The sequence below is a fragment of the Cynocephalus volans genome, chromosome 7 (assembly GCF_027409185.1).
Source record: "Cynocephalus volans isolate mCynVol1 chromosome 7, mCynVol1.pri, whole genome shotgun sequence".
In the NCBI taxonomy this organism is placed as follows: domain Eukaryota; kingdom Metazoa; phylum Chordata; class Mammalia; order Dermoptera; family Cynocephalidae; genus Cynocephalus; species Cynocephalus volans.
Genome location: NC_084466.1, coordinates 123899445 through 123909396, shown reverse-complemented (window position 1 = coordinate 123909396; position 9952 = coordinate 123899445). Strand labels below are relative to the sequence as shown.

The 9952-nt window shown below is 40.8% G+C and overlaps 1 protein-coding gene across 5 annotated transcripts in view; it reads left to right on the top strand.

Annotated features, from left to right (window-relative positions):
• Positions 1-7379: 7379 nt before the first annotated feature.
• Positions 7380-9952, top strand: part of LOC134382076 (protein FRA10AC1) — a 34606-nt gene continuing 32033 nt past the window's right edge. For 2 of the 5 annotated variants that reach the window (XM_063102232.1, XM_063102230.1), the window contains exon 1: positions 7380-7693. The gene's annotated coding sequence lies outside the window, so the exon portion shown is untranslated. The other 3 variants (XM_063102231.1, XM_063102234.1, XM_063102235.1) reach the window with 3 other exon arrangements.

Below are 9952 nucleotides of genomic sequence, written 5' to 3'. Positions count from 1 at the left end.
ACAATATATAAACCCTCTCCTTGAGCACACATGGGGCCGTTCTCGGTTCTCATTTCTCTTTCTCAGGCCTATGCTCGCATGTTGGCACATATTCTCTCTGTACCATAAAGTCCTATCATTTTACGTTTGTCTGTCTATTTCTTTCCTTCTCTTCTCATTGAGTGAGTTCACTGGACTGTAGACTTTGATTGGTCCCGAGTAAGGTTCTCGTTACTTGGTTGGATCAAGGACCTAGGTTAAGCCGTCCACTATCATATGCACTCCCCAGTCTATTATTTCATGCCTTAACTTGCTTTCATCACCACAACTTCCATTTACCAATTAGAGTCAAAGTTTTAAAATCTCTAGGAGCAGTTAAATTTTTTTAATGTAAACTTTTTATTGAATATAATATACCTACATGAAAGTATACAAAGCATAGGTGTAAATGAACCACTTATGTAATGAGCACAAGGGTCAGAAATATTAAATAACATTGCTATTTCCCCAGGACCCCCCTGCCCTCCGTCTTGTGCCTCTTTCTAGTCACTTCCACTACCCCCCACCAGAGAAACCATTATCCTGGCTTGGAACAAGATAGATTAATTTTATTTGTTTTTGTTCTTCTTATAAATGAGATTGTGTCACATGTATTCTTTTGTGTATGCAATGCTTCTTTTGCTTGGCATTATATGTGAGATTCATACATGCTGTTGCACAGTTGTAGTTTGCTCATTTTCATTGCTATATAGTATTCCATTGTGCAAATAAACCACAAATTGCAATTTACAATTTAACTATTCTAATGCTGATGGGCAGACATTTGGGTTGCCTCCAGTTTTTGACTTATGAATATTCTAGTTCAGGTCTTTCAGTGAACATATGCACACTTCTATATTGAAAATACACTGAGGAGTGGAATATATGAGACATAGGGTATGTATGTTCAGCATTAGTAGGTACTATTGAACACCTTTTCCAAGGTGGTTGTATCAATTTACATTTCTACCATCCGCATATAAAAGTCATGCTACATCTTCACCAACACTAGGATCTGTCTCTTGCATTTAGCCATTCTGGTGGGTGTGTAGTGGTGTGCATTGTGTTCTTAATTTGCATTTCTCTGGTAACTAGTAAAGATAACCACTTTGTTTTATGTGCATTGACCATTCATATATCTGTTTCTGTTGCTTATAATAGAATACCTGACACTGGGTTATTTCTAGGGAAATGAAATTTATTCCTTACAGTTTCAGATGCTGGGAAGCTCAAAGCCCAGGGAAAATATCTGCTGAGCCCTTCTTTTTGGTGGTGAGTCTCCACAGCAATGCAGGGTATCACACAGTGGGAATGAACTGAACAAGAGAGCTAACCCGCTCACAAAAGAGCTAACCCGCTCACTTCCTCTCGTTATAAGACATCAGACCCATGCCCATGACCACCCAGTAAACCATCAACCCATTACTCCATGAATCTATTCACTAGGGCATGGTTCTCCCAATCTAATCACCTCTTAAAGACCCCACCTTTCAGATACCATAATTGGATTTCTCACCCTCTTAACACTGTACAACAGATATTAAATTTCCAATACATAAAACTTTGGGGGATACATTTGCTTCATAGCAATATCTTTTTGTGTGTGAATTGTCTGCTCAAGTCTTTTGCCAATTTTTCTTTTGAGTTTCTGCCTTTTACATAATGATTTTCAAAGTTCTTTGCATATTCTGATAATATTTTGGATATACATATTCCAAATATTTTCCCCCACTCTGTGACTTTTCATTTACTTAATACAGTCTTTTAGATGAACAGAGGTTCTTCTTTTTTTTATTTTTTGCTTTATGGTTAATTCCTTGTGTGTCCTATTTTCAAACTTTTTCCTGTCCTAAAGAAGATATCATGAAATACCATAAAGATATTCTCCTATGTTTTCTTTGAAATTGACTTTGGTGTATTACATGAGGTAGAAGTCAAGATTATTATTTTTTTGTACTATGCTATTTAGTTGACCCAGAACTATTTATTGAAAAGACCATACTTAACCCTATACCACTAATCATGGGACTATATATGTGTGGCTCTGTTTCTGGATTGTATTCAAAAAGCAGTTAATTGTTAAACTTAGTCTCATGAAAGAATGCCTGTAATCTGATTCTTTCCTCAAGTAGCATTTATTACATCCTTACTATGAACTGGGCATCATTTTACCTGCATCATTTCATTTAAAACTTTATCACCCCCTGTGATATAGGTACTGTTATTAGCCCCATTTTATAGATGAGTAAATTAAGTCTCAGAGAATTAAACAACTTGCCCAAGATCTCCTAGCTAGTAAGTAGTGGCAGAAAACTGACTCAACTGCAGATTTGATTGACTTTGAAGAACAGGCCTTTGTCATTCTCTTTTCCAGGGCCACTTTTGAGGGGGAGGGAAGCAATAACTTTGGGTGTGGGGGGGAAGAGTGATGGAAAGAAGTGGGTACCCATGAAAAGATGAACAGGTGAAGAATGAAGACACGGAGGACTCCTAAAGCAAAGCTTGCAAAAATCACAATTTTGCATGGAAGAGGTATTTTAATCTTTTGTATGTATTGCTATAGTTTCAAATTGTCATCCAAAGCCAATTTATCATCCTCCGAAGATGATGTCATTTTTTTTTTTTTTTTAAGATAACCGGTAAGGGGATCTCAACCCTTGGCTTGGTGTTGTCAGCACCACGCTCAGCCAGTGAGCCAACCGGCTGTCCCTATATAGGATCCGAACCTGGGGCCTTGGTGTTATCAGCACCACACTCTCCCGAGCGAGCCACGGGCCGGCCCGACAATGTCATTTTTTAGTGACCTCCTCCATTGTCATCAGGGATACTTAATGTTTTTTCAGTTTCTTCAGCTTTGGAGGCATCTTTCACTCCTATATCCTTCATCCCCTAGACCCAGTGAATCACATCTTCTACCATTTATTTCTTCAACTCACTTTTGAATTAAATTCTTCATTTTCATTCCCAGAACTTCCTGCCATCTGTGCTCTAATAAATGCCCACCTCCCCCCCACCCTTCCTGCCTCCAGCCATTCCTGTCTCTCTGCATTTCATTAATAGAATAATACATTATTAAAACACTACATTTATTGCCTCCTCTTTGAAACAATAGTGAACATTTATTAAGCCTTCTATGTTCCAGGCACTAGCCTAAACACTTTAAATGCAACATTTAATTGATTCTCACAATAGTACTGTGAAGTAGTTACTGCTATTATTTCCATTTTACAGAAGAAGACTAATACTCGAAGAAAATTAAGTGATGCTCGTTTGCATAGACAGTAAATAATAGAACCAGGATTCAAATATACATTTATTTGATTCCAGATTTCTACCATCCAAATCAAGACCCTATTCTTTATAACACTTCACTAGCTCTAGACCAAGCTCTACAGGCTAGCATTCAAGAATGCCCCAAATCTGGCTCTGTCCTTGTCTTTCACCTACTCAAAAATTCAGTTCCAGCCAAAGTAATTCACTCATATTTACATAACCAACTCATGGATATTTCTTTTTTTTCTTTTCTTATTATTTTAATTTATCAATATACAATATAGTTGATTTTCGTGTCTGTTTACCAACTCCTCCTTTTCCTCCCTCAACTCATGGATATTTTGACCTCTAATCTTTAATGGAGACGCCACTGCCTTGACTGCCCCTCCTCCTATCTCCTCTCCTCTTATTTAAGATCTACATTTACACCACAGCTTAAGACCCCCTTCTTCTACAAAGCCTTTCCCACCTTTTACTAATCCCTCTGTTTCACTTACCTAGTATCTTTTCTCTATAAGAATAGTTCCTAATCTTTTTAAGTATCAAAAACTGCCATGGGCCTTATCAAAAGGCAATAGCATGAGCACTGGAGTCAGTTATATTTGTGCCCCCATTTGCTTGCTCCTGATTCTGGGAGAGTTATTTAACTTCTTTAAATCTGTTTTCTTATCTATAAAATGGGGATTTTATCTATTTCATTTGTTTAATAAATATTTTGAGCAATTGTTGTGTGCCCGGCACTGTGCTGAGCACTGGTTATTCCGCACTGAAAAAGAGAGGCGTGGTCCCTGCCCTTGTGGAGCTTACATCTCAGTGAGGGAGAAAGACATGGACTAGGTTATTATTATGTAAGTATGTAGCCAAGTGCTACAGAAAGTAATTTGTGCATATTATAGGTAATCCGACCTAGTCTGTGGGAGAGATTGTCTTGAAAGGCTTTTCCTTCACCTAAGCTGAGGTTTGAAGGATAAAGAGGGGTTAGGCAGGCAGAGGAAGGGAATATTATTCCAGGTGGAGGGAATGGTAAATCTGAAGAGGCATGCATGTCGAGGAAACAAAAAAAGCCAAGCATGGTTGAGGTCTCATCAGATGTTTGGGGGGTTAAGTGAGCTAGCAGACAGTTCTGGTTATCTATCGGTATATAATAATCCACCCCTAAACTTAGTGGCTTGAGAAAACAACATGTATTTGGCTCACGAATCTGCAATCTGGGTGGGGCTCAGTAGAGACAGCTCATCTCTGCTGTACACCATGTCAACTGGGGAAGGAGAGAGCCAGGCAAAAGATCTATCACCTTTTTCAACTTAGTCTCAGAAGGCTTTAGCATTACTTCCACTATAGTCACTGACATGCCCAGATTTAAGGCTAGGATCACAGGTATCAGTTTACCATGGATGAGTGTCAGTGTCATATCATTAGAAGAGCATGTTAAATGGGATATATTGGTGTGGCCATTTTAGAAAATAAAATCTGCTTGAAGATGTGAAGTATTAGCAGAATACACATTTGTAGTTTGTATTAGAAATATTACTTGATATTATCACCACCACCATCACCCAACTTCCCTCATCTCCACTGCATACCTGCCATGGTATTTTGTTGCTTTATTTGAGTTACATAGCATTTGTACACATTTACGTTTTCATATTTATTGAAATAACACATTTCACAGATTGGGAACCACAGGTTCATGCCATTTACTAGGCACTTGGTATATGACAGAATATATTGTTGTTATTCTATATATTCCGTCTTCCTTAGTAGTCAACCTTCAGGAGTAATGAGTAAGTGGCTTTTATGAGGGGGTCTTCAAAAAGTTCATGGAAATATCTGTACTATCTTTTAATTCCATTTTCCCACAAGCTTTTTGAAGTACCTGTAACTCTGAAGACTAGGACTGTGCCCTGCCCAGAGCAGGCACTTAATAAATATGTGGGTTTTTTTATTGTTGTTGAGTTATACTCGCTAACTTGAAATTTCCTGATCAGGTAGGTTTTCTATCCTGTATTATTTTTAGATTAGATCACGTGATCTATCCTTAACATATATTTTCTATTTACCCCCTTTCAAAAACTGCTGCCTCAAAGTGAAAAATGGAAATCTTTGCCTGAATGAACTGGCAGCAACAAATCTAAAATTCTTAGAAATGCTGGAACTAGAAGCTACTCTTCCCACACAATCCATGGGTAGGCGGGAGGAGGGAGAGAGAGATTGAGAAACTGGGTCTTGTAGAGAGACAAGTACTGCTCTGTTAGGTCCCTGGAACTGAGAACTGAGAACTGACTTTTAGAAAGCCCCCACCCTTCGTTTTGTTTCTCCAAGTTTCGTTCTTCAAGGTCTCTGCTTCCCTAAGTCTCTGCACCCAGGAGCAGGCTGGGCAGGCTCTACCCAGAGTGTAACATTGGAACTGCTCCCCCAGCTAGCCCAAGGTTTCTGTCTCCCCAAGTCTCTGTTCCCATGAGCAAACTGTACCTGAAACGGAACACTGTGACCATCTTCCTAGGCTAGGCCAGATGCCAATCTTAACCCTATGAAGAAGACCCCCAACTGCCTCTGGGCGCTGACGCCATTTTTCGGCTCAGCCCGGCAGGTCCGCTTGCTGCTTGCTAATAAACTCTTCTTCCTTTACGTGGCTAGCGTGTCCTTCCTCGGCGACCTGACAGGCCCAATTCTAGAGCCTCAGCAGGTTTGTGGCTTTAGGTTCCATGCCTCTCTCTCCTGTGTAAATGGGGGCTAATAACAGAGCAGCACAGCGTGGTTGGAAGAGTGAAATGAAGCACTAGACAAGAAGATACTAGGAATGGCAGAAAAACGCTAAGAAATGTCAAATATTGGTAGAAAGGAAATTAAATACAAGATATAGGTGTGTTTGGTTTTTATTAATAATAAATAAAACAATATTTTTAAAGATATTTACCAAGAAAGGAACTGCTTGACAAAATAATTCTACTGCTTTAAATTTTTTGAGTAAACGTTTTTTATTGAAGTGTAGACCGATTGCATTTTGAAATAATTGCATTTGCAATCATTTAACTTACAGCTTTCCAAGATCACATTCACTGCATTGGGTAAAGCAGGATGTATTTATAATTTACTGTCCAGGATAGAAGGGACCTTGAACGGATAAGGATATTGATTTATCTGTTTAGGGCAAAATATGTAAAACGAATGAGCATTAAGTGCCCAAGTTTTCTCTAAAAAGTGTCCGCTGTAAAAGCCAGAGACGTGCCAGTTCAATTCGACAAATATTTAATTAGCACTTGTGATTTCCAGGGTGCTCTGTTGGGTACTAGGAGGACGCAGAAATGCCAAAGGGAGACGAGACATGAACCCAGTAACTAGACTGGAAGTAGACTGGGGCGTCACAATGTAGAAAAGGAAAAATACAGGGAGAACCTGGTGGAGCTTAAAATAATTTAACTTTTCCAGCCTCTTTTTTTTTTTTCCCCCGATTCTATTTTGGATCTCTTTTCACACGTGCCTGGTTGCTCGTAGGCAGAGAATCCATGACCCCGTGAGATGTCTCCTACTCCCTATTCTTTCTTTCCTCACAAATTAGATGATCTTCTGTGCCGCCAGCACTGCATTTGGAACGGTATCTATTGTGTGGGTGGTGAAACGATGGAAAATTATTTTTGTTCTAATTATGAGAACTGTTTTACAGGGAGAGGAGGGGGCTGGGGGAGGACAGGCTGATCTGAAGCTCGGCGGCGAGGATGCTCTGAGCGGCGTTACTAAGGTTACTAGAGAGAGGACGGCGGGCGATGGGCAGGCAGGGCTTCCTCTGAAACAAAATATATTTTCAAATGAGGGACGTGGGCTGAGCTGCGGGCAGTGCCACACGGTATTAGATGCTGGATTCCCTAGAGGGAAAAGGAAGGAGGCCCAGGAAAAATCTGGGGGACGCGACTTCGCGAAAGTAGGAAGCTTCTGCCTCCCCTTCCGGGCCTTTTCTCCCGCCGCCCTTGTTTCCCGGAGCTGTTTTGGCTGTAGCACAAGGTCGGCGCGCCCGAGGACGGTGCCATTTAGGTGTGACACGCGGTCCAACCTGACCGGAAGCGGCACCTAGTCGGGACCCGTAGGGAGAGGCGTGGAGCGGGGGTCCTTGTGGCTGCTGTGGCGGTGCCGAGCGGCCTGGGCAGACGGTGTCGGCCCTGCAGCGGCTCGCGCAGGCTGTGCTGGAAAAGGACTCGAGACGAACTTGGCAGAGCAGGAAGGGAACGGGTGTATGAGAAGGGCTGTGGGTATACGTCGGGGAGAAGGACCCTGAAACTTGTTCCGCATATACTACTAGCTGATTATAATTTTTTTGTTTTGTTTTTTTGGACGACAGACTCTGGAGACAGCTGGCATCTCCGTTCTCGATTTCTTTCGGCCCTTGCCGGTTGATTCGTAGTCTGAAGTGAGTGAGAGCTATTTAATGCAACCACGGAGTTAGGATGGGTATGGGATGGATGAAGCCGCCAGAGAAGGAAGAAATGGGAGAGTGGGAGCAAGTGGTATCCCGGGGTGAGGGAAAAAGGCGATGATGATGTCAGTTAACATTTACACGGTTTTACTGTACTAAAATCCGTTAGATGTGATAACTCATTTTATCTCTAGCCCTATGAGATCGGTACTCTTATTAGTCTCATTTTATAAATGGGGAAGCAGGCTCAGAGAGGTTAAGGAACATGCCCCAAGAAAGAGAAATGTAAAGTGCAGAGCCTGGCTTTGAATTCTCGTAGGCTGGTCTCTAAGCTACACACTGTGGTTGTCTCCCATCAAGAGGTGAAAACGCGGGGCGGGGCTGGCCGGTTAGCTCACTTGGGAGAGCCTGGTGCTGGTAACTCTGAGGTCAAGGGTTCGTGTACTTGTACAGGCCAGGCCTCCGCCGCACCCCCCAAAAAAGATGTGAAGAAAGTGAGGACATAGGACAATGAGTGAGAGGCTGGTATGACTTGAGCAAATGTGATAAAACAGCTGGAGCAAGGAATTGACCTGATAAAGGATGTGAAATCCAAGTGTGTAAGGCAGGGACAAATGTAAGCAAGGGGAAGTTTGGAACCGTCGTCTTCTAATCTTCATATCTAACCTTGGCTGGGGTCTTCCTGTCTATAGAATTGGTGTGGCAGAGAAGAGAGGCATACACCCACACACCCAAGTTTGAAAATGAAATTATAGAAAGATCACAGATTCAGAATTTAAAGCTTATTTTGTGTAACCACCTTATTTAACAGATGAAGCCCAAGAAGTGACTTATTCAAGGTGGTCAGGACTAGAAACATGTTTTCTGTATGAAGTCTAATGCAATAAAATTTAAAGCTTTCTTTCCTCTTTTTCTCGCTGTACTTGCTGTAGTGAATATTAAAGTTTAAAGAATTTGATACATCATTTGACCTGGGCTGGCTCCTTCCAGCCATGCGAATTGGGTATTTATGACATCAAATAGTCAAATACAGTCATGTATTGCTTAACAACAAGGACAGGGCTGGCCAGTTGGCCCAGTTGGTTAGGGTGTGGTGCTGATGACACCAAGGTCCAGGGTTGGATCCCTGTACCATCCGTCTGCCAAAAACAAAACAAAAAAACCAACAGGGATACCCTCAGAGAAATGAGTTGTTAGGCAGTTTCATTCTTGTGAACATTGTAGGGTGCACTTTACTTACCCAGATCTAGGTGATGTAACCTATTGTTCCTACAAGAGTAATGCGTGGCACTATGACATTAAGATTGCTACAACATCGCTAGGGCATGGGAATTTTTGAACTTCATTATAGTATTATGGAACCACTGTTGTATATGTGGTCCAACATTGACTGAAACATGTGGCTCATGACTGTAAGCCATCCATCTACCATTAATGTGTGTCCCAAATTTAATGTAATGCTGGAACCAGAAGCTTCTAACACAAGTGAATGACAATTGAAGTCTTCTAGTGTTTTTAAGAATTTCAATTCAAAAATGAATTGAAACAAGATAAAGCTGACTAAGCCAAAGGACAAGGTAGTTTACCTTGAAGAAACCCAAAATGGAAGTCTACATATGTTGAAAAGGTAATAGGAAAATTTTCATCGATTGATATAGTACTGTTTACAAATACTGTTATTCTGATGGAATATAGTTAATCATATTCCGGAGAGGCAATATGGAGTAGTTGAAATTGGGCTTAAGAATCAAGTAGATCAGTTTAGCTACTTATTTGCTTTGTGAAATTGATATTAATTTGTCCTTTTTTTTCATTCCTGAAATGGAGATAACAGTTCCTGACTTGCAGTATTAGAAGCTTTGTTTGTAAAGTACTTGGCATGTCTGGAACAAAGCTGGTGATAAATACACAGTAACTGTGACTATTCTGAGTCAAGTAAAAGTGAAGCATTGCTGAACTTTGTATGCAATTACTTTGCAGCTTCTAGGCCTGGTTTTCAATGAAAAGGTGAAAGAGTAGCCTCCCTTGTTCACCTAATGATAATTATAGGTGAAAAGTGTTGATGCATTTTCTGAAGAGTAAGTCTATTATTTCAAAGTGAGTGCAAGTTTTAGATGGCTGGATATCCCATGAATGGTGATCTGCCCACCTTGGCCCTTTAAAACTATTGTGGCTGTTTAAGATAACTTATTAAACTGTACTGTTTCCTGAATAATTGGCAACTAGGTTCTAAATGGCTGGCTTCATACTCCT